Genomic DNA, 21,999 nt, shown 5'->3' on the forward strand with positions numbered 1-21,999 from the left:
AGAATAATGCTAGCCTGAGGCTTAGCATAGATTGCTTTTACAATATTGAGGTATGTTCCTGTTATCCCTAGTTTTTCTAGAGTTTTGAACATAAAGGGATGCTGTACTTTGTCAAATGCTTTTTCCGCATCTATCGAGATGATCATATGGTTCTTATTTTTAAGTCTATTGATGTGGTGAATAACATTTATTGATTTCCGTATATTGAACCAGCCTTGCATCCCAGGGATGAATCCTACTTGATCATGGTGTACAATTTTTTTTATATGTTTTTGTATCCGATTCGCCAGAATTTTATTGAGGATTTTTGCATCTAGGTTCATTAGAGATATTGGTCTGTAGTTTTCTTTCTTTGAAGTGTCTTTGTCTGGTTTAGGTATCAGGGTGATGTTGGCCTCATAGAATGAATTTGGAAGTTCTCCCTCCTTTTCTATTTCCTGAAGTAGCTTGAAAAGTATTGGTATTAGTTCTTCTTTAAAGGTTTTGTAAAATTCTGCTGTATACCCATCGGGACCTGGGCTTTTCTTAGTTGGTAGTCTTTTGATGGTTTCTTCTATCTCCTCAATTGATATTGGTCTGTTTAGGTTGTCTATATCCTCCTGACTCAATCTGGGCAGATCATATGACTTAAGAAATTTATCTATGCCTTCACTATCTTCTAATTTATTGGAGTATAAGGATTCAAAATAGTTTTTGATTATCTTCTGTATTTCTGAAGTGTCTGTTGTGATATTGCCTTTTTCATCCCGTATGCTAGTAATTTGAGTTCTCTCTCTTCTTCTCTTCACTAGCATCGCTAAGGGTCTGTCGATTTTGTTTATTTTTTCAAAGAACCAACTTTTAGTTTTGTCAATTTTTTCAATTGTTTCTTTTGTTTCGATTTCATTAATTTCAGCTCTGATTTTAATTATTTCTTGCCTTCTACTTCTTTTGCTGTTGTTTTGCTCTTCTTTTTCAAGGATTTTGAGATGAAGTATGAGATCATTTATTTGTTGGTTTTTTCTTTTTTTAAGGAATGAACTCCAAGCAATGAATTTTCCTCTTAGAACTGCTTTTAATGTGTCCCATAGATTCCGATATGTTGTGTCTGTGTTTTCATTTATCTCTAAGAATTTTTTAATTTCCTCCTTGATGTCTTCTATAACCCATTGATCATTCAGTAACCTATTGTTCATTCTCCAATTGATGTATGCTTTTTCCTTCCTTCTTTTATCGTTGATTTTCAGTTTCATTCCATTATGATCAGATAAGATGCATGGTAATATCTCTACTCCTTTATATTGTCTAAGAGTTGCCCTGTGACATAATATATGATCTATTTTTGAGAAGGATCCATGTGCTGCTGAGAAAAAAGTGTAACTGCTTGATGTTGGGTGGTATACTCTATATATGTCAATTAGGTCTAGGTTATTAATAGTGTTATTGAGTTCTATAGTTTCCTTATTCAACTTTTGTTTGGAAGATCTGTCCAGTGGCGAGAGAGGTGTGTTGAAGTCTCCCATGATTATGGTGTGGTGGTCTATTAGACTCTTGAACTTGAGAAGAGTTTGTTTGACGAACATAGCTGCACCATTGTTTGGGGCATAAATATTTATGATTGTTATGTCTTGTTGGTGTATGGTTCCCTTAAGCAGTATGTAGTGTCCCTCTTTATCTCTTTTGATTAACTTTGGCTTGAAATCTATTTTATTTGATATGAGTATGGACACGCCTGCTTGTTTCCGAAGTCCATATGAGTGATATGATTTTTCCCAACCTTTCACCTTCAGCCTATGTATGTCTTTTCCTATCAAATGCGTCTCCTGTAGGCAGCATATTGTTGGGTCTTGTTTTGTGATCCATTCTACTAGCCTGTGTCTCTTAATTGGTGAGTTTAAGCCATTAACATTTAGGGTTATTATTGAGATATGGGTTGTTCTTCCAGCCATATTTGTTTATTTCTGTTACTAAACATTGTTTGTTTTCCTCTTTGATTGTTTCCCCCCCCCCTTTACTGTCCTACCTCCCACTGTTGGTTTTCATTGTTATTTTCCATTTCCTCTTCCTGTAATACTTTGGCTAGGATGTTTTGAAGAGATGGTTTTCTAGCTGCGAATTCTTTAAACTTTTGTTTATCGTGGAAGGTTTTAATTTCATTCTCCATCCTGAAGCTTAATTTCGCTGGATACACAATTCTTGGTTGGAACCCATTATCTTTCAGTGTTTGAAATATGTTATTCCAGGATCTTCTAGCTTTCAGAGTCTGTGTTGAAAGATCAGCTGTTATCCTGATTGGCTTGCCCCTAAATGTAATCTGCTTCCTTTCTCTTGTAGCTTTTAAAATTCTCTCCTTATTCTGTATGTTGGGCATCTTCATTATAATGTGTCTAGGTGTGGATCTCTTATGATTTTGCACATTCGGCGTCCTGTAGGCTTCTAGGATTTGGGATTCTGTCTCATTCTTCAAGTCTGGGAAGTTTTCTTGTATTATTTCATGGAATAGACTGCTCATTCCTTTGGTTTGGAGCTCTGTACCTTCCTGTATCCCAATGACTCTTAAGTTTGGTCTCTTAATGTTATCCCATATTTCTTGGATGTTCTGCTCATGGTTTCTTAACAGTCTTGCTGAGCTGTCTATGTTCTTTTCCAGTTGAAATACTTTGTCTTCATTGTCTGATGTTCTATCTTCTAAGTGTTCTACTCTGTTGGTAGTATTCTCCATTGAGTTTTTAAGTTGGTTTATTGCTTCCTGCATTTCTAGGATTTCTGATTGCTTGTTTTTTATAACCTCTATCTCCCTGTATAGTTGATCCTTTGCTTCCTGGATTTGTTTGCGTAATTCGTTGTCGAAGTGATCTTTCATTGTCTGATTTTGCTGTTTAATGTCTTCCTTGATACTCCAGATCATCTGAAGCATGTATATCCTGAATTCTTTATCTGACATTCCATCTGCTGCAGCTGTTACCTCTTCTAAAGTTGCGTTGACCTGCATTGCTTGTGGTCCTTTCTTTCCTTGTCTTTTCATACTGCTTGCGTATCTTTCCTGCAGGTGCGGGCGGCGGCTCTGCTCTCTCCTTATTCCAATTGGGGTGTCGTGGCTACCACGCCGGCAGGTCACTGGGCCTGTTCTGGGAGCTGGTGGCGGCTCTGTTCTGCCCCTACTCCAATTGGGGTGACGTGTCTGTCGTACCAGCAGGCCACTGGGCCTGTCCTGCTGGTCGGTCGCAGATCTGCCCACCTTTCGGGCACGAGTGGAGGCTCTGCTTTGCCCCTACTCCAATTGGGGTGTCGTGACTACCCCACCTGCAGGATGCTGGGTCTGTTCCTGGCAAGGGAGGCGACTCTGCTCTGTCACTACTCCAATTAGGGTGGTATTTGTACCCCGCCGGCAGGCTCCTGGGCCTGATCCGCAGGTCTGTTGTAGGTCTGCCTACCTTGAAGGCGCGGGCGGCGGATCTGCCCTGCCCCTCCTACCACGCCTGCGGACCCCTGGGCCTGATCTGCAGGTTGATCACTGGTCTGCTCACCCTGCGGGCACGGGTGGCGGTTCCGCTCCACCCCCACTCCAATTGGGGTCACGTGACCACCACACTGGCAGGGCCTGATCCGGGCGTGGGATAAGGATCTGCTCTGCCCCTACTCGAGTTGGGGTGACGTGTGTACCACACTGGCAGGCCACTGGGCCTGACCCGCCAGGCTGTCACAGGTCTGTTTACCTTGCAAGCGCGAAGGGCGGCTCTGCCCTGCCCCTCCTACCACGCCCATGTACTACTGGGTCGTGGGTCTGCCCACCTGGCGGGTTTGGGTGGCGGCTCCGCTCCGCCCCCTCTCCAATTGGGGTCACGCGGTCACCACGCTGGCGAGCCGCTGGGCCTGCTCCGGGGGCTGGCGGCGGCCCGGCTCCTTCCCTCCGGCTCGAGGACAAATTGAGGAGACTCGGGTGACTGAGCCTCACCCCCCTTACCAGGAGACCAACTGCTTATGTCACCGCTGGTATTGATGAAGATCTCTCCTCCACCGCTTTCTGCTGACATCAGATCTCTGCCATGTTGGTATCCTATGCGAATGGCAGCATTTCGTTCCCCTTGCCAGGCAACCCAAGCAATGGGTGAGTCCTGACCTGCCCTCAGCAGGACCCGGACCGAGACACAGTTTCCGCGGGCTCCCAGCCCCGGTCCAGGGAAGTTCCGGGAGCCGGAACTCGGCCGCTCCGTGCTCGGTGTAAGCTCCTATAAGTGTAGGCTCCAAGAAGCAGCCCCCGCGGGCTCAGTTCCGGGAGCCGGAATTCGGCCGCCTAGTGTTTGGTGTATGCTCTGATAGTAGCAGGGTCCAAGAAGCAGCCTCCGCAGGCTCCGCAGCCCGGAGCCAGGGCGGTTCCGGGACGGCTCCGGGAGCCGGGACTCGGCCGCCCCGCGCTCCGTGTTCACTCCGATAAGATCAGATTTTAAGAAGCCCCCAGGCGCTGAACCCTAGCAATCTGTCTGCAAGCCGCAGGCGAATTGCAGCCTGAAATTACCTGTTCTATGGCTGAATGAGCTGCGGTCAGTCAAAAACAGGTGTGGTGACGTCAGTTTACCAACATGGTGGCTGCTGGCCTCCTCTGTGGTCTGACCGGTGTGGAGAACCGAGATGGACCGCTTCCTTCCCCGTCTCGAACCCAGAATTCAGCCCTGAGTGCGGTGCTTGCGCGTCTGGCAGAAACTGCAGCGCTGTAACCCTGCGTCTCTATCCCAGCGCGCCTTGCAGACTCCAGCCACGGGGCGATTCGCTGAATAAGCAGTTTTACCCTCCGTGCGACAAACCTCTCGCGTTTGAGTCCCCGTAGCCGATCCTCATGCGATGGAAATCCTTCCTCCAGGTTCCGGCGCACCCCACTATTGCTGGAAATTCCCAACAAGATATCCTTCAGCCGTCCTGACTTGTCACACTCCCACACAGTGAAGCAGCACACGGGGGTAATGCACTCCCCTCGCCGCCATCTTCCCTCCTCCACACTAGCAGTTTTTAAAATCAAGTTTTTTGTGTCTTTTCAAAAAAATATTTATCTTTGTTGATCCTCTTTGTTTTCTTATTTCTGCTTTTAGTTTTTCTTCCAAGTTTCTTTGGGTTTATTTTATTTGTTTTTAAGTTTGAGATGTGTTAACTTCTTAATTTCTAGTATGTTATTTTTTTCAATGTATTTTTCTTGTTTGTTTTGAGATGGGTTCTCACCATATTGCCCAGGTTAATTTCAAACTCAGTGAGCTCAAATGATCCTCCCACCTCACAGACTCATGAGGCATGTACCACGGTTCCTGCTTTGACATGAGTCTTTTAGAAAGCTTATGGTTGAATTTTTTTCTTTTTGAAAATTTGTTTTTCATATTAATGTACAGTAAAATATACTCCTTGTGTGTATCATTATGAATTTTAACACACATAGATTTAGATAACTGCCTTCACAACCAGGACACAGAACAATTATGTCTTATCACCTTCTGCATGTTAACTTTGGTAGTCAGTCACACCTATTCTTTCACCACTAGTAATCTCTGGTAACTAGTTTTCTGTTATGGTTTTATCTTCTCAAGAATGTCACACAGTGGTATTCCTTGGTTCAGTATCTTGCCTTTGAGATTCATTATATTAACGTTTCTGTCAGTGGTTGGTTCCCCCCCCCCTTTTTTTGCCGAGTATTATTCCATTATATGGATGGATCAGTTTAGCCATCCATCTTTTCTTTTTAATTTTTTTTTTAAGTAATAGATGGACACAATACCTTTATTTTGTTTGCTTATTCTTATGTGGTGCTGAGGATTGAACCCAGTACGAGGTAAGCGCTCTACCTCTGAGCCACAACCCCAGCCCTAGCCATCCATATCTTGGAAGTATATTTTGGTTTTCACTCTTTGTTGATGATGTATAGAATTGCTATAAACATGTATATGGGCTTTTGTAAATATAAATTTTTATTTCTTTGTGGTAAAATTAATTATGGGTGGGATTGCTGGGTCATGTGAAAAGTATGAGTTTAACTTTTTAAGAAACTGCCAAACTGTTTTCTAGAATGGTGTAATAGAGTTATCTAGAGACACAAAACCAATAGGAAATGTATACATATGTATGTATGATAAAAGGGCCTTTCTTAGAGCGGCTTAAATGATGAGACAGATGCTGGATAGTTCCATAATGACTGTCTGCATGTGGAGAGCCGGAGGACCAACTTTGCTCAGCCCAAGAAATTGGAGCCTCAGAAAAAGAGGCACCAATGACATAGCCCCAGTCTGAGACTGGAGGCCTGAAAATTCTTTGGAGAATAGCTGGTGAATGTTCGTGGGACTAGTGAAGAAGCTGCAGTCTGCTGTCCATGGGCATTGGCAGAAGCACTAGATGTACCTGCTCAAGAAGAATCCAGCTTTCACCTGCTTTTTGTTCCATCTGGCCCCCAGCCTACTGGACAATGCCACCCACATTTAGGGTGGGTCTGCCCCCTTCATTTACTGTCCCACATGCCCCTCTGGAAACGTCTTCATAGACACCCAGAAGTCTCTCAACCCTAGGGGTGTCTCAGTCCTATCAAATTGATAGGCCAGATTTAACTATCACAAATAGCTATACTATTTTGTATTCCTACCAGCAATGTATGAGTTTCAGTTGCTCTAATCTTTTCTAGCACCTCATATTATCAGTATTTAACTTGTACTGTTGAAATAATTTTAGATTTAAGAATAGTTGCAGAGATAAAATTTTTATATACCCTTTGTCTAATTTCCCTATTGTTAACTTCTTACATAGTCATGGTACGTGGTTAAAACTAAGAAATTAACATTGGTGCAATGCTAATGACTAAATTGTAGAATTTAATTGGGTTTTAACCAGTTATGTCATTTTTCTGTTTAAGTGTTTCATTCAGTATACCACATTGCAATAAGTTGTCATGTCTCTAAAAATGTCATATCGTCCATTCTGTGATTTTTATGACTTTTAAACTTTTGAAGACAATTGGTAAGATTTTGTGACTATCCTTTAATTTACGTTTGACTGGTGCCTTCTCAAACAGATTGTATTTATGAATTTTTGAGAATACTACAACAGAGGTGAAATGCCCTTCTCATCACATATCAGGTATATTATGTTAGTGTGACTTTTGGTATTTCAGTAATGTCTCCACCATGAGTTATTTCTTCCTTTTCACACTTACTCATTAGAAGGTGGTTACTAAGTTCAGCCCACCTTTGAAAGGGAGGAAAATTAAACTCCATCTCCTCAAGGGAGGCATATCAAATAATTTGTGGGCATACATTAAGACCATCATAGTAATTAATAACTATCCTGGAGAATATGCTTTGAGTATCTGCATATAATCCTGTTTTTCGAAAAAGCTTTACTCACTAATTTTGTATCTGTCAGTGGATCTTACCTACAGCAATTACTGATCTCATATTTCTTTGTTTCTACATGTTATTTGGAATTCTTACAAAAGGAAGGTTTTTAAAAATTTAGTCATTTATATAGTATGGATATTTGCTTTGTTGTTTGGGGTTACAATCCATTACTGTCATTTGTTTTTGTTCACGTTGTTCCCTCCTTGGACGTTGGCATGCTTTCAGATTGACTCTCGTATCCTTTGACAACAAGATTTGCCAGGCTATCTTGTATTTTTCCTGCCTCGATCTTAGAATCAGCCATTTCTTCAAAGAGTCCTTTTCCCTTTTATTGGAGTATTATATTTATAAGCCGAACTCTGGGCACAAGTATTCTTTTTGCTACTCAGTGTCACTACTTTTATGTCCTCCCAGCAGACAGGGCTAGGAATTTGGGTCCAGTAATGTCCATTTTGTGGCGTGCAATACTATGAATTTTTACAAAATCACCTCTAGAGTATAGTACTAAATAGAACTTGCCATGATTAAACACTCATTGTTTTCTATCTCTGTTTTTGTTTTTGTTTTTTCTGGACTCATAAATGAAAGTATACAATATGTAAAAACAAAATACATGTAAAATTTATCCACATTGCCTGGCAGTGGCACACGCCTATAATCCCAGCAGCTCAGGAGGCTGAGGCAGGAAGATCACAAGTTTGAGGCCAGCCTCACCAATTTAGTGAGGCCCTAAGCAGCTTAGCTATATCCAGTCTCAGAATTAAAAAAGCGGGGTGGGCTGGGGATGTGGCTCAGTAGTTAAGTGCCTCTGGGTTCAATACCCAGTACATATATCTTTTTGTGAAGTGTCTGTCTGTGTCTTTTGCCCATTTTTTAATTTGGTTATTGGTGGTGGGTTTTTTGTTTGTGTTTGTATTGGGGATTAAACCTTGAGGTGCTTAACCACTGAGTACCTCCCCAGCTGTTTTTGTGTATTAGATAAAGGGTCTTGCCCAGTTGCTTAGGGGTTTGGGGGCCTCTCTAAATTGCTGAAGCTGGCTTTGAACTTATGATCCTTCTGCCTCAGCCTCCTGAGCCATGGGGATTACAGGTGTGTGCCATGTACCTAACTTTCTTGAGTTTTTTATTTGTCAAATATGATTTGCAAATATTTTCTCCTTGTCTCTCTGTCAAAAATCAGTAGCTCTATTTGTGTGAATATGTTTCTATTTTTCATTCTGTTTCATTGATCTTTTGTATCCCTTTGCCAGTCCCACAATGTACTGATAGCTGTAAATTAGTAGTAAGTCTTACAATAAGACAGTGTGATGCTTGTAGACTTATTATCCTTTTTCAAAGTTGATTTGATAAGTCTAGTTCATTTGGTTTGTGTTTTTTCTTTTTCTTCTTTTTTGAAATGAGACCTCATAGTATTGTCCAGGACTGCCTTTGAACTTCTGGGCTTTGTTGATTTCTTCCTCGTCACCCTCCCAAGTAACTAGAACTATAGTGTGTGCCCCCACCCCTGGCTGGATTTTTAATCTAGACTGATAGTCTTTGTCTTTTACCTGGGTGATTTATTTCATTTATATTTTATTAGTCATAATTCAGTTTAAACCCCCCAACCTCAGATTCTTGTCTTCTGGATTTATTTATTTATTTTTATTTTTTGGTACCAGGGATGAACTCAGAGGCACTTAAACACTAAGCCACATCCATAGCCCTTTTTATTCTTTATTTTGAGACAGGGTCTTGCTACATTACTGAGGCTGGCTTTGAACTTTGGATATTCCTGCCTCAGCCTCCTCAGCTGCTGGAATTATAGGTATGTGCCACTGTGCCTGACTATTCTGAAGTTTTTTTGAAAAAAAAGTACCTTGCCATTCTTTTGTATTTTTTTTTTCTTTCTAGTTTGGAAATGTATGCTATTTGTGTTCTGTAATTATTGTAGATATTAAAACTTTGTAGCCATGACTTATTAGCATGCATTATTACTTGATAACTTTATCCTCTTTATTTTTCTTTTTGGTACTGGGAATTGAACCCAGGGGTGCTTAACCACTGAGGCACATCTCCATCCCTTTTTATATTTTATTTAGATACAGGGTCTTGCTGAGTTGCTTAGAGCTTTACTAAGTTGCTGAGGCTGGCTTTGAACTTCTGATCCTCCTGCCTCAGCCTCCTGAGCTGCTAGGATTACAGGTGTGTGCCACTGTGCCTGACTTTAGCCTCTTTTTATTTTATTTATTTTAAAATTTATTTTATTTTTTAAACATTTGTTTATGTATCTTTAGTTTTAGGTGGACACATTATTTTGTGTTTAGGCGGTGCTGAGGATCGAACACAGTGCCTCATGCATGCTAGGCGAGCGCTCTACCACTGAGCCACAACCCCAGCCCCTAGCCTCTTTTTTAGATAATAAAAATACCTAGAACTTAATGTGCCATTTTATCAGTATATATGCTTTTGTTGTTGGGTATTTTTATTATTTATTTTGTGATACTAGGGATTGAATCCAGTGAGATCCTCGTGCCTTAGCTTCCCAGATAGTTTGGGTTATAGTTGTGTGCCACTGTGCTCACTTTAAATCTGTTTTCTGTTTTTTATTTTAACTTTTTTAACAGTACTGGGGATTGAACCCAGGGCCTTGCACATGCTAGACAAGCATTCTACCACTAAGCTACATCCCCAAATCTTTTTTTTTTTAAGTTCTACAAATATTGTTATTCTTTTATGTATAGTCTTCCATAAACCTTCCACTTTTTTGCTCTTTGTTTTCTCTTTCAGCTCAAATCTTCCAAATGGGATTCTTTATCCTTAGATATTGCTTGATGATAAAATGTTATTTTTATAGTAGTAGAATTTTAATTTTGGATTTTTCTTCTTCAGCACACTGCAAATGTATAACTATCTTGAATTCATTGGCAATTTTGGAATATAAGCTGTTCTCACGTTATTCAGATGAAATCATCCCTGCTTGTTTTCAGATTTCTCTTTTGACTTTGTTTTTTCTATATCAAACCCTTTTACCAAATTATTTCTCACTTTTCCATAGTTTTGACTTTTGCTAATTTTTATCCTGTTTTTCTTTGATCACTTTTCTTTTCAGCTTTATTGATTTTATTATTGCAATATATTTCATTTGTTAATGTCAGTCATCTCTGGGGGGGTGGTTCCTATTGTCTCTTCTGCCAGTTCTTTTGGGATATTCAATTCCTAGTTATGTTTTATTATAAATTGGACAGCACTTTTTTTTTTTTGGTCAGGCATCCAGAGAACACTTTACAAGCGTAAGATATTCTCTCCAATAGAACTTTAATTCCTCTGTGGATCTTCCACTCAGCACTACACTAAGGGTGTAGCTAGCTCTCTGAAGTCCCTGGTACCTTTGGGAAAGGTCTCCTATTAGACTTCTCACATTGTGAAGACTCTTGACTGTGACTTAAATCAGAACAAAATTCTGCTTCTTGGGGATCAACAAAGGTCCTTTGGACTTCCTTGATTTGCTTCTCTAGGTTCTCATTTTCTTACCTTTGGCTATAATTGCTCCTCTTTCTTATTTACGAATGAAAGAGCATGCCTGTGCACATTATCTTTAGTTGTTCTCAGTGGAATGGTGGATCCAAATAACCTAGTTCACCATTAATGAGAAAAAGAAAATTGCCTGGAAAAAAATCTTGGTTTCTTACTTTGGAAACCAAGAAGCTCTAACCAAATTTTTAGAGATCATCTTTACACCTTTAGCTACTTGCCTTTCTAGGCATTTTGTTTTGTGACCTGTGCAGTAAAACTGATTTGTGTGGGGAATGAATGGATAAAGGAAGAAAAAGAATTGCAATGACTGTGAATTAATGATTTTGTTTGTTTTAAACACAAATGGTCTTGGTTGAATGTGGTAGACTAATAGTCTCCAAATCAGATACAAAGTTTTTGCTTATCTGATGAGCTTCTTATAGGGAATAACACAATACGCTAGCCTTTGGTCATTTTAGGAGACAAACTGTAGCTCTTTAAAATTCTTAATTTGCTTAAAAGTTTTTTTTTGTTTGTTTGTTTGTTTGTTTTTTAACAATTTTTAGTGTTTTTCATCTGAGTGCTTCCTATGCATCCTTTAAAACTTAAGCTTAGATGTTATTTTTTCCCTAATAACTTTTCTTCAAAACATTTTAGGTACTTTGTAAATATTCATTGAATGAATATTAAGTAGAGCACCAAGAGTTAATTCTTTAAAAAAAATTTTTTTAGTTGTTTATCTATCTATTTATTTTGTGGTGCTGAGAATGGAACATACGAGGCAAGCGCTCTACCACTGAGGTACAACCCAGCTCCGAGTTAATTGATTCAAGCACTAATTACTTTAGATTATAATGACTAGTTTTGTTTGTTTGAGGACTGAGATACTTTCTCTCTGCTCTCCAGGGTCCAGTCAGGCACTCATTTTCTGAACATAGTAAATGTTCAATAAATGCTTATTACTAAATGGCATTCTGCTATTAAATTTGAAAGGAAAAGAAAATCAGAAATTAAAGGCAACTATGAATATTTACAACATGTAATTCAATATTAGTTACTTATGCTTTTGTGTGTTTAGTTAGCCTTCTATTCATTGCCACTTTTGTAAAGGAGAAAAGGCAAGTTTGTTCCCCAGATTTTGTTCACCTCTTACCAGTTCATGCTATCTGCTTGTTAGAAGAACAGTTCATTCTCTGCAGCAGGGCTTAAAAGGTGTTTTCCTCATTGGGCTACCTTTTGTCTAAACAAGTAGTCCTAAATCATGTCATCTGTGTAGTCTGAGCACATTCCTCATTGTTTACTACAGAAATCATTATCCTGTCTGGGTGATTATGAGATTTGTTCATTCAGTGTGGATGATCTAAGGATAGGAACAGTTATTTAGTTTTGCTTTTGATGTAGGCTATATAAACACTAGGGTTTGAAAGAATTAATGAAGGTGGGTGTTATGTTGCATGCTTGTAATCCCACCTAATTCAGGAGGCTGAAGTAGGATAGCAAGTTCGAGTCAAGCTGGGCAATTTAGCAAGACCCTATCTCAAAATAAATAATGAAAAAGACTGAGGATGTAGGTCAGTGAAAGAGGTCCCCTGGGATCGATCTTCCGTCCACCCAAATACACGGAAATTCGTCAGTAAAAACAAAGTAGCAGAAGTGGCCAGATGCTGTGTGTGGCACATGCCTGCAATCCCAGCAATTTGGAAGGCTCAAGCAGGAGAATCACAAGTTCAAAGCCAGCCTCAGCAACTTAGCAAGCCCCTGTCTCAAAAAATAAAAGGGGCTGGGGAATGGCAACCCTGGTTCAATCCTGGTTACCCCCCCCCACCACCAAAAACAAAACAAAACACCAATAATGACTAATTGGACTTGTGTAATAATTGTCTGTCACTGGACAATTAATAAGTCTCTGGTTTTCTTTTTAGTTGCCAAATTGGGGGAAACCAGAGCCACAAAGACTGGTTAAGGACAAGAAGAGTTTACATTGAAATTGAGTCTACAGTTGATGATGTCAGTAAATTTAGGATTTTGGCAATGCATAATTTAGCTTTGTGGTTTAATGGAGTTTTAGTTATATTTTACTAAATAATAGTTTTGCAGATCCATGTCATTGGCTTTGGTATTGTGTGACTTTAGTAAGGGAAAATTTGTTGACAAAATACTCTACATTGAGCAAACAAGACTTAGCCATGTCTTCAAAGTCCACCTGTTTTAGTCAGCTTTTTTGCTGTGACTAAAGGACCAAACCAGAACAATTATAGGAGAAGAAAAGTTTATATGAGGGCCGTCAGTTTCAAAGATCTTAGTCCATAAGAAGGCTGGCTCCAGAGGGAAGCAGCTAACATAATGGAGATCAGGAAGCAGAGAGACTCTACTCTCCCGATCCACAATATGCCCCAAAGCCACGCCCCCAATTCCCACCTCCTCCAGCTATACCCTACCATTTCATTTACCACTCAATTAATCCCTATCAGGGCAATTAATTGCCTATTAATCCCTATCAGGGGATTAATTTACTGATTGGGTTAAGGCTCTCACAACCCAATCATTTCTCCTCTGAACCTTATTGCATTGTCTCACACATGAGCTTTTGGGGGATACCTCACATCCAAACCATAACACAACCTGAGGGCTTTGAGATATATAGTGGTCTTAAATTGTCAGCTACTAGAAATATACTTCCTTTTATGTAGCAGTGGGGAGTCAAGTAAGGTAATTTAAAATGAGAATAATAGGAAAGAATACTTTTTCTGTAGTTTGGATTTTTAAGGTACATTTGTATTATGAACAAGGGATTGGAGAATTGACCTTCCTGTTATCCTGTACTCAGTTACCTTTTCCTAATTTCCAAATAAACTACTGTCAAAGTTACTAAAATAAAATTTCTCCAATAGTTTCTTAATTTGAATTATTTTGGGGAGAGAAAAACAAATCTTAATTGTTTATAGAAGAAGTTATAGTATAGAGAGAGACTTATAGAAGAAGTTATAGTATAGAGAGAAAGAAAGCAGAAGGATCAATTAACTTAAGAACTTATGGCTCCATGGTAGAGTACTTGCATAACATGTGTGAGGCACTGGGTTCGATTCTCAGCACCACGTTAAAAAAATGAATAAAAAATAAAGGTTCATTCACAACCAAAAAAATTTATTGAAAAAGAAGAAGAACTTATGGCTCAATTTTTTTTCCAGTTTTCCTGATTTTGCACCAGATAACCTGAAGTGTTTAGGGACGCCTTATACTTTGATTGATGGCTGCTTCATTTTGTTTTATTTAAAAAATATAAGACCAGGACCTAGATGCCCTTCAATAGATGAATGCATTTAAAAAAAAATGTGGCATATATATACACAATGGAATATTACTCAGCAATAAAAGAGAATAAAATCATGACATTTGCAGGTAAATGGATGAAGTTAGAGAAGATAATGCTAAGTGAAGTTTGCCAATCCCCAAAAACCAAATGCCGAATGTTTTCTCTGATATAAGTAGACTGATTCATAGTGGGGTAGGGAGAGGGAGCATGGAAGGAATAGAGGAACTCTATATGGGGCAGAGGGGTGGGAGGGTAAGGGAGGAGGCATGGGGTTATAAATGATGGTGCAATGTGATGATCATCATTATCCAAAGTACATGTATGAAGACATGAATTGATGTGAATATATTTTGTATACAACCAGAGGTATGAACAATTGTGCTCTATATGTGTAATTGTAATGCATTCTGCTGTCATATATAAATTTTTAAAAATAATTAAAAAAGGAAAGAAAAAATATACATATAAGACCAGGCTGGGGATATGGCTTAACAGTAGTGAACGTTCCTAGTATGCAGAAGGCCATGGATTCCACCGTGGTACAACCAAAAAACAAAAAGATAGATTGATCGGTCTTCCCATTAGCCAGGTGGTTTTGGTGCAGTCCTGTAATCCCGGCTACTTGGGAGGCTGAGTTAGGGGGAACATAATACAAAATGCAAAACCATGGGCTAGGTGCTATGAATTTTAAAGGTGATATTGGACGATGGAGTCTTGATTTTGGAAAGTTAAGATCCAATAATGAAATTAAGATTTGAAGACTCTTATGTGGTAAAAAGCATCTAACTTGGCTTGAATATCAACTCCATCTGTACTGGGTATTCTTGATCAAGCTGCTGAATTTTCTTGGGTTGTTTTCTTATTTGTACATTAGGGAAAGTAATGCTGCTTCATAGAATCATTGAGAGGATTAGGTGTTTAAAGCTAAGAAACTCTTAGCTCCAGATTTATAATATCTAACTATGTTCAGAATATCTTTTGAACATCACAAAGCCATTTTTACATTAAGACCAAAACTGTCTTGTGAGTTACTTTCCAGAATTTTTTGTCTCCACGAATGGCACCAATAATCTGTTAAGCCAGAAATCTGAGTGGCTTTCCACCTTTCAAACACATTTTCCAATCTACTCAGGGTGATTGAGTTTACACTACAAATTCTGTTTTACTGATTCTTCACTTGTCTCCATTGCTGCCATCTTAGGTAAAGCTGCCATCATTCTCTCACATAGGCCACTGTAATAGCCTTCTGTCTTCCTAAGTCCTGCACCATACCCAGCCCGAGGAAAGTTTTTTTTTGTTTGTTTGTTTTTTTTTTTGGTTGTTGTTTTTTCAATACCTATAGGTCACTTTTCTGCTTAAATTTTTTTCAGTGAATTTCCATTTTTCTGAGTCCACAGATAAATCTTAAGTAAGTCTAAATTTTCTCACACCTGATTTGCCTTGCTCATTCATTATTACAGTTAGCCCTCTGTATCTATGGATTTTGCATCTGTAGATTCAACAAGTCAAGGATTTAAAAATACAGTATTCAGGGCTGGGATTCTGGCTCAGTGGTAGAGCACTTTCGTAGCATGGGCGGGACCCGGGTTCGATTCTCAGCACCACATAAAAATAAAAGGCATTGTGTTGTGTCCATCTACACCTAAAAAATAAATATTTAAAAAGATACAATATTCGGAAAGATAAGTTGCATCTTACTGAATATGTGCAGACTTTTTTCTTTTTCCCTAAACAAGAAGGTGTAACAACTATTTATGTAGCATTTACATTGCATTAGGTATCATACATATTATACATTGCAGCATAAATAAGGTAGACCTAATTAAAAGCATTCAGGAGGCTGTGCATAGATTATATGCAAATGCAGTGTCATTTTAGATAAGAAATTTGAGCATTTGTGGATTTTGGTGTCTGCAGGGCATTCTGGAACCAATCCCTTGAAGAAACTCAAGGACAGCTGTATTCCTAAATCCTAGCATAGTGCTTTTCATAGTAGATGTTTATGTATTTATGGGATGGACAAAGGCTCTTTTGAATGTTTGAAAGAACCAAACTAGTAATTTAAGAAATTTAGGCTGTTCTTGTTTTCCTTTCTGTTCGGCTGCATATGAAATATACAAACACTTTACATAGGAGCAAATGAAATACTATATCTGAATAAAATAATGTTTGTTTTTGATGACATAACCTGTTTTTTGCCATCCCTTTCTTTTTCTTTTTTTTTTTTTTTAAGTTGTAGACACAATATTTTTGTTTGTTTTTATTTTTATGTGATGCCGGGGTTGAACCCGGTGCCTCATGCATGCTAGGAAGTGCTCTACCACTGAGCCACAACCCTGCCCCCCCAACACTATCCTTTTCTTAGCCTTGTATTTCCACTTACCTGAAATTGCAGAGCCACGTTTCAGGAATCCTGTTTTATCCCCCCCCCCCCCCGCCCATATAATTAATGAAGGCCAACCATTTGAAATTCATGTGAGTATCTTTTACTGAAAGCACATTATTTAGTTTTCATAAAACTAAAGAGAAGCATCTCTTTGGGATACTACAAATCAGTAGCTAGTCAGCCTCCCAATGGAGAATCAAATCCACCAGTTCATAAATTAGGTCCCAGTTAATGAAACCCAGAGCTGCACAGGTCATTCAGAATAGTACTTGAGAATCTCAAGAGGTTCATTAGTAATTAGTCATACTGTGCTCTTCACAGAGAATGTCAAGGCCTAAAGAGTGCTGTGGAAGACTGGGTGGTAAGATTGCAATAGAAGCATGGACTAGTGAATAGATATTGAGGAATAGTTCCACTTATTTTTGTGAAGTCATGTTTGGCCACAATTTACCCTTCACAAGGGTAAATTTTGTACTTTTTTGTATTTTAAAGAAAACAAAAGGGACTGGGATTGTGGCGCAGTGGTAGAGCGCTCACCTAGCATGGGTGGGACGCGGATTCTCAGCACCACATAAAAATAAAGGCATTGTGTTGTGTCCATCTACACCTAAAAATAAATATTTAAAAAAAAAAATGAAGATAAGTTCTTTATTAGTTTTCACTAAAGAGCTATGTCATGGTAATCATTTAATGTTAGTATTGTTTCTAAGCCCTTTCTGGAAGATTATCTCACTTGCTCTTCCCTTTACTCCATAAGCGCAGTTAGGTGAAAACTAGAACTCCAGTGCAGGTTCTTACCACTTAGGGAACACTACTTGTTCTAATCGTTCTAATGCATGTAGTCGCAGTTACTAAATTGATGGTGTTTTATAATTTCTTTCTTTTCGTTTTGGTACCAGGGAGTGAACCCCAGGGGTGCTAAATCACTGAAATATATCCCTAGCCTTTTTTGTTTTTTGGAGACAAGATCTCACTAAGTTGCTGAGGCTGACTTTGAACTGATGATCCTCTTGCATCAGCCTCCAAAGCCATTAGGATTACAGATGTGCGCGCGCCACTGTGCCCATTGGCTTTACAACTTCTTAAGCGCTTAGAAAAGGGGTTTTGAGAGCCACAAATGAAGGGTGTCTTATTGGTTTAAAAAATAACAAGCATCTGGCATGCAGGCCTGTAAATCAGCTACTCCCAGAGGCTGAGGTAGGAAGATCTCAAATTCAAGGCTCCCCTGGGCAACTTAGTCTCTGCCTCAAAACAAAAAAAGATTGGGGTTATAGCTTAGTGGTTGAGCACGTAGCCTAGCTTATGTGAAGCCCAGGATTCAGTCACCAGTACCATAAAACAAAAACAAAAGTGCAGGAGAGTAGAGTGTCTTATAAAGATATTTAGATATCTGTTCATTTAATGCTGCTTTATTATTTTGGCTGTTTTACTAAGCACACACACATATCTTACCTGTTTTCCTGATGTCTTCTGCCTGCTGTCAATGTAGGCATAGTAGTTATCCTATAATTCAGATGATATGTCTTTGGGACATATAAGAAAATATAAGATAAGCAGATACAATAAGAAAAGTATCTGCTTTCGGTATTTTGTTTGTTTGGTGTGTGCCTGTTTCAATTTGCACTATTATTGGTAAAATCAAAGAAATATTTGAAAATTTTTATAGACTTTTAAGTATGACATATACCTGTAATCCCAGCAACTCAGACTTAGACAAAAGGATAGAAAGTTCAAGACTAGCATCAGCAACTTGGTGCGATCCTGTCTAAAAAATTAAAAATACGAAGAGCTGGGGATATAGCTCAGTGGTAGAGTGCTCACCTTGCTTGTTCAAGGCCCTGAATCCAGTCCCCAGTACTGCCTGAAGGAATGTTTGATGAGAAGGGGATGTAGCACAGTGGTAGAGTGCCCTTGTGCTCAATCCCCAATACTGGGTGGGAGAAGTTTTGGTACTTTGAATGACTTTGTTGTTGTTTTCTGGCCATTGAGAACATACATTTATGTAACACCAGAGGTTGGGGGTTTTTGTTTTATCTATCTATCTGTCTATCTATTTGGTTTTGGTAAACTAAAAGTTTTTGGTATCGCGAATTGAACTCAGGGGCACTCAACCACTGAGCCACGTCCCCAACCCTATTTTGTATTTTATTTTGAGTTGCTTAGCACCTTGCTTTTCCTGGGATTCTAGGGGTGTGCCATCATGCCTGGCACCAGAAGGTTTCTGTTGGACAGAAACAAATTACACGAGTTTCTTGGATAGGAGAATTCATAAGTAAATACATGATTTTAATTTCATGTATTTGGGGTGGGGAGCCCTGGTATCATTGATTGTGTTTTTCACACATATGGAGCATAGCATTGCCCACCTTCTGGTCTCATGCTATTCCTCTGAAAGCTTTAAGCCTCTGAAACCATCAGAATAAGAGGCATCTTTTCTGGCTTATCTTCCTTTGGTAGCTAAACTCTAGCTTAAAACCTCACAGATCTCACAGCTTTCTTTTTTGGTGGGTGGGGAAGTATTAGGAATTGAACCCAGGGCGCTTAACACTCAGCCACATCCCTAGCCCATTTTTGGTATTTTATTAAAGACAGGGTCTCACCTAGCTGCTTAGGACCTTGCTAAATTGCTAAGCACTGAGTTTGACCCAGCTCAAGATCCTCCTACCCTCCTGAGTGGCTGCAATTACAGGCATGGGCCACTGCGCCAGGCTCACAGCTTTCAAATAAGCATAATCACATTAATTCCGGTCCTTCCCTACAAACCTATATGGTAAATACAATTAACTCTTTGAAAGTCTGAAAACAGGCCAACCGGGTATGAAATACAGCCCCTTGTTTTTTTAATCAGGTCCCTTAACCTTTCTTTACCTCAGTTTCCTCTATAAAAATGAGGATAATGGCAACTTCCTAACTACTTCCTTATGGTAAGGATTAAATGAAATAAATCCTTATAAAGCAATATATGGCACATAGTAAATGCTTATAGTTATATTGTTATCTAACTAGTTTATGATTACTTGGCAAGAGAGATCACAGTCACAAGACAGACAGAAATTTGATTTTTGATCCTTGCTACTGCTATCAAGTGGCTGTGTGTTTATGGATAAATTTCCCTTTATGGCCATGAGGTTTTTTTATACTGTTTCAAACTTTCATTGGAAATAACTTCAAATTTACATAGGAGAAAAAAGTTAAAAGTAGAATACCTGTGATACCAGAAACAGACAACAAAATGCATAAATGCTTTGAATAGACATTTCTTCAGAGAAGATATACAAATGGCTAATATGCACATGAAAAGATCTTCAACATCCCTAATCATTAGGAAAATACAAATCACAATCAATAATATACCACTTCATACCAATTAGGAGAAATTGGAAACTTTGTGTACTGTGTGGGAACCTTTGTGTACTTTGGTGAGACTGTAAAGTGATATAACTGTTTGTGGAAAGCAAAATGGTAATTCCTCAAAAAATTAAGCATTAAACTACCATTTGAGTGAGCATTCCTACTTCTGGGTATGTACCCAAAAGAATTGAAAGCTGAGTCTCAAACAGATATTTGTACATCCATGTTCATCACAGCATTATTTACAGTAGTAGAATGTGAAATCAACCCAAATGCCTGTCAGCAAATGAATGGATAAGCAAAATGCAGTAAATACAGCTGGGTGTGGTGGCACATTACCTGAAATCACAGCTGCTCAGAGACTGAAATAGGTAAAGGAAAGCACCTCCGGGCTAAATCCCTAGTACTACCCCCCAAAATAGTGGTGTATAAATTCCAGTTATCGTTCAGTCTTAAAAAGAAATGAAATTCTTAAACATGCTACAGTGTGGATGGGCCTTCAAGACATTGTACTAAATTAAATAAACCAGGTATCGTCTTGTTCTGCATGTACAGGGTACTTGAAGTAGTCATCTCATAGAGCAGAAGACAGAATTGTAGATGCAAGAATCCAGAGGTGAGGTGCTAGTGTTTAATGGGTGCAGTTTCAGTTCAGAATGGGGAAAATTTCTAAAAACAGATGGTGTAGGGCTGGGGATGTGGCTCAAGCGGTAGCGCGCTCGCCTGGCATGCGTGCGGCCCGGGTTCGATCCTCAGCACCACATACAAACAAAGATGTTGTGTCCGCCAAAAACTAAAAAATAAATATTTAAAAAAAAAAAAAAACAGATGGTGTAGTGATAGTTGCACAAGGATGTGAATGTGTTCATTGCTACTAAACTGTATACTTTAGCATGGTTTAAATTTTATATTTTACATATTTTAACACAATTTTTTAAAATGTTTGCACAAAAACATATAATAGTACAAAGGATGTATGTATCCCCTTAAGCCAGATTTATTATTGTAATATTTTACCCTGTGATTGTGCTTTCATGTGTACTTTATATATACACACATGTGGGCACATTTATTTCTGAACCATTTAAGGGTATATTATATACATCATGAGCTTTTACCTTAAGGACTTCAGGAAAAGTTTTTCTTCTTTGCACTGGGGATTGAACCCAGGGGCACTCAACCACTGAGCCACATCCTCAGCCCTATTTTGTATTTAGAGACAGGGTCTCATCAAGCTGCTTAGTGCCTCGTTTTTGCTGAGTTTAGCTTTGAACTTGCAATCTTCTGCCTTAGCCTCCTGACCTGAGCTGTTGGGATTATAGCACTGTGCCTGGCGTCAGGAAAATTTTGTAAGAATAGATGATATTCTCTTAACTATCATAAATAAGTCTGTGCCAGCTTCATAATTTTTATTAGCACACTAATCTCTCATCCATGCTCCATTGTTATTGTTGTTTTCATATCATCCCAACCCTGCAGTACAGTGTACAGTCTAGAATAATGTATTACATTTACTCATATGTCGTTAGCCTTCCTTTGTCTTTTCTTTTTTTGGTACCAGTTGAACCCAGGGGTGCTTAACCATTGAGCCACATCCCCAGCCCTTTTTTGTACTTTATTTAGAGACAGGGTCTCACCAAGTTGCTTAGGGCCTTGCTAAATTGCTGAGGCTGGCTTTTAACTTGGAATCCTCCTGCCTCAGCCTCCTGATCCACTGGGATTACAGGAGTGTGCCACATCATCCAGCCCTTTTTCTTTTATGATAATAATATTACTTAGAATCTCCCTTTCTTTTAAAGATGCTTTCTCATTTTCTGTTTGTCCAGTGTTTCCTAATAATTTGAGACTGATCAGTCTCAACCAGAAAACTACATAGAAGATGTGTTAATTATCATATATAAAGACTCAGTACAATTTTAATTAAAATGCATAGTAAAGGGAATCAATGAATGCTGTAGGATTTTCAGAGAATGAAGACAAAAGGTTGGAATAGTCAGGGGATGCATTTGACTTGATAGACTGATTTGTTAGAATCATTTTGCAGTAGCTTAGCTGATATACCTAATACTGTGTTTATTAAGTTTCTATATTAAACAAAGCAAGAGGAAATTACT

The 21,999-nt window shown here is 38.9% G+C and overlaps 1 protein-coding gene across 2 annotated transcripts in view; it reads left to right on the forward strand.

Annotated features, from left to right (window-relative positions):
- The window catches only part of Csnk2a1 (casein kinase 2 alpha 1), a 60,474-nt gene that overhangs the window by 16,455 nt on the left and 22,020 nt on the right, over positions 1–21,999 (forward strand). The gene's annotated exons all lie outside the window — the stretch shown is intronic.

The sequence above is a fragment of the Marmota monax genome, unplaced genomic scaffold, assembly GCF_021218885.2.
Source record: "Marmota monax isolate L192 unplaced genomic scaffold, Marmota_monax_Labrador192_F-V1.1 WCK01_AAM20220418_F8-fsc00014, whole genome shotgun sequence".
Taxonomy (NCBI): domain Eukaryota; kingdom Metazoa; phylum Chordata; class Mammalia; order Rodentia; family Sciuridae; genus Marmota; species Marmota monax.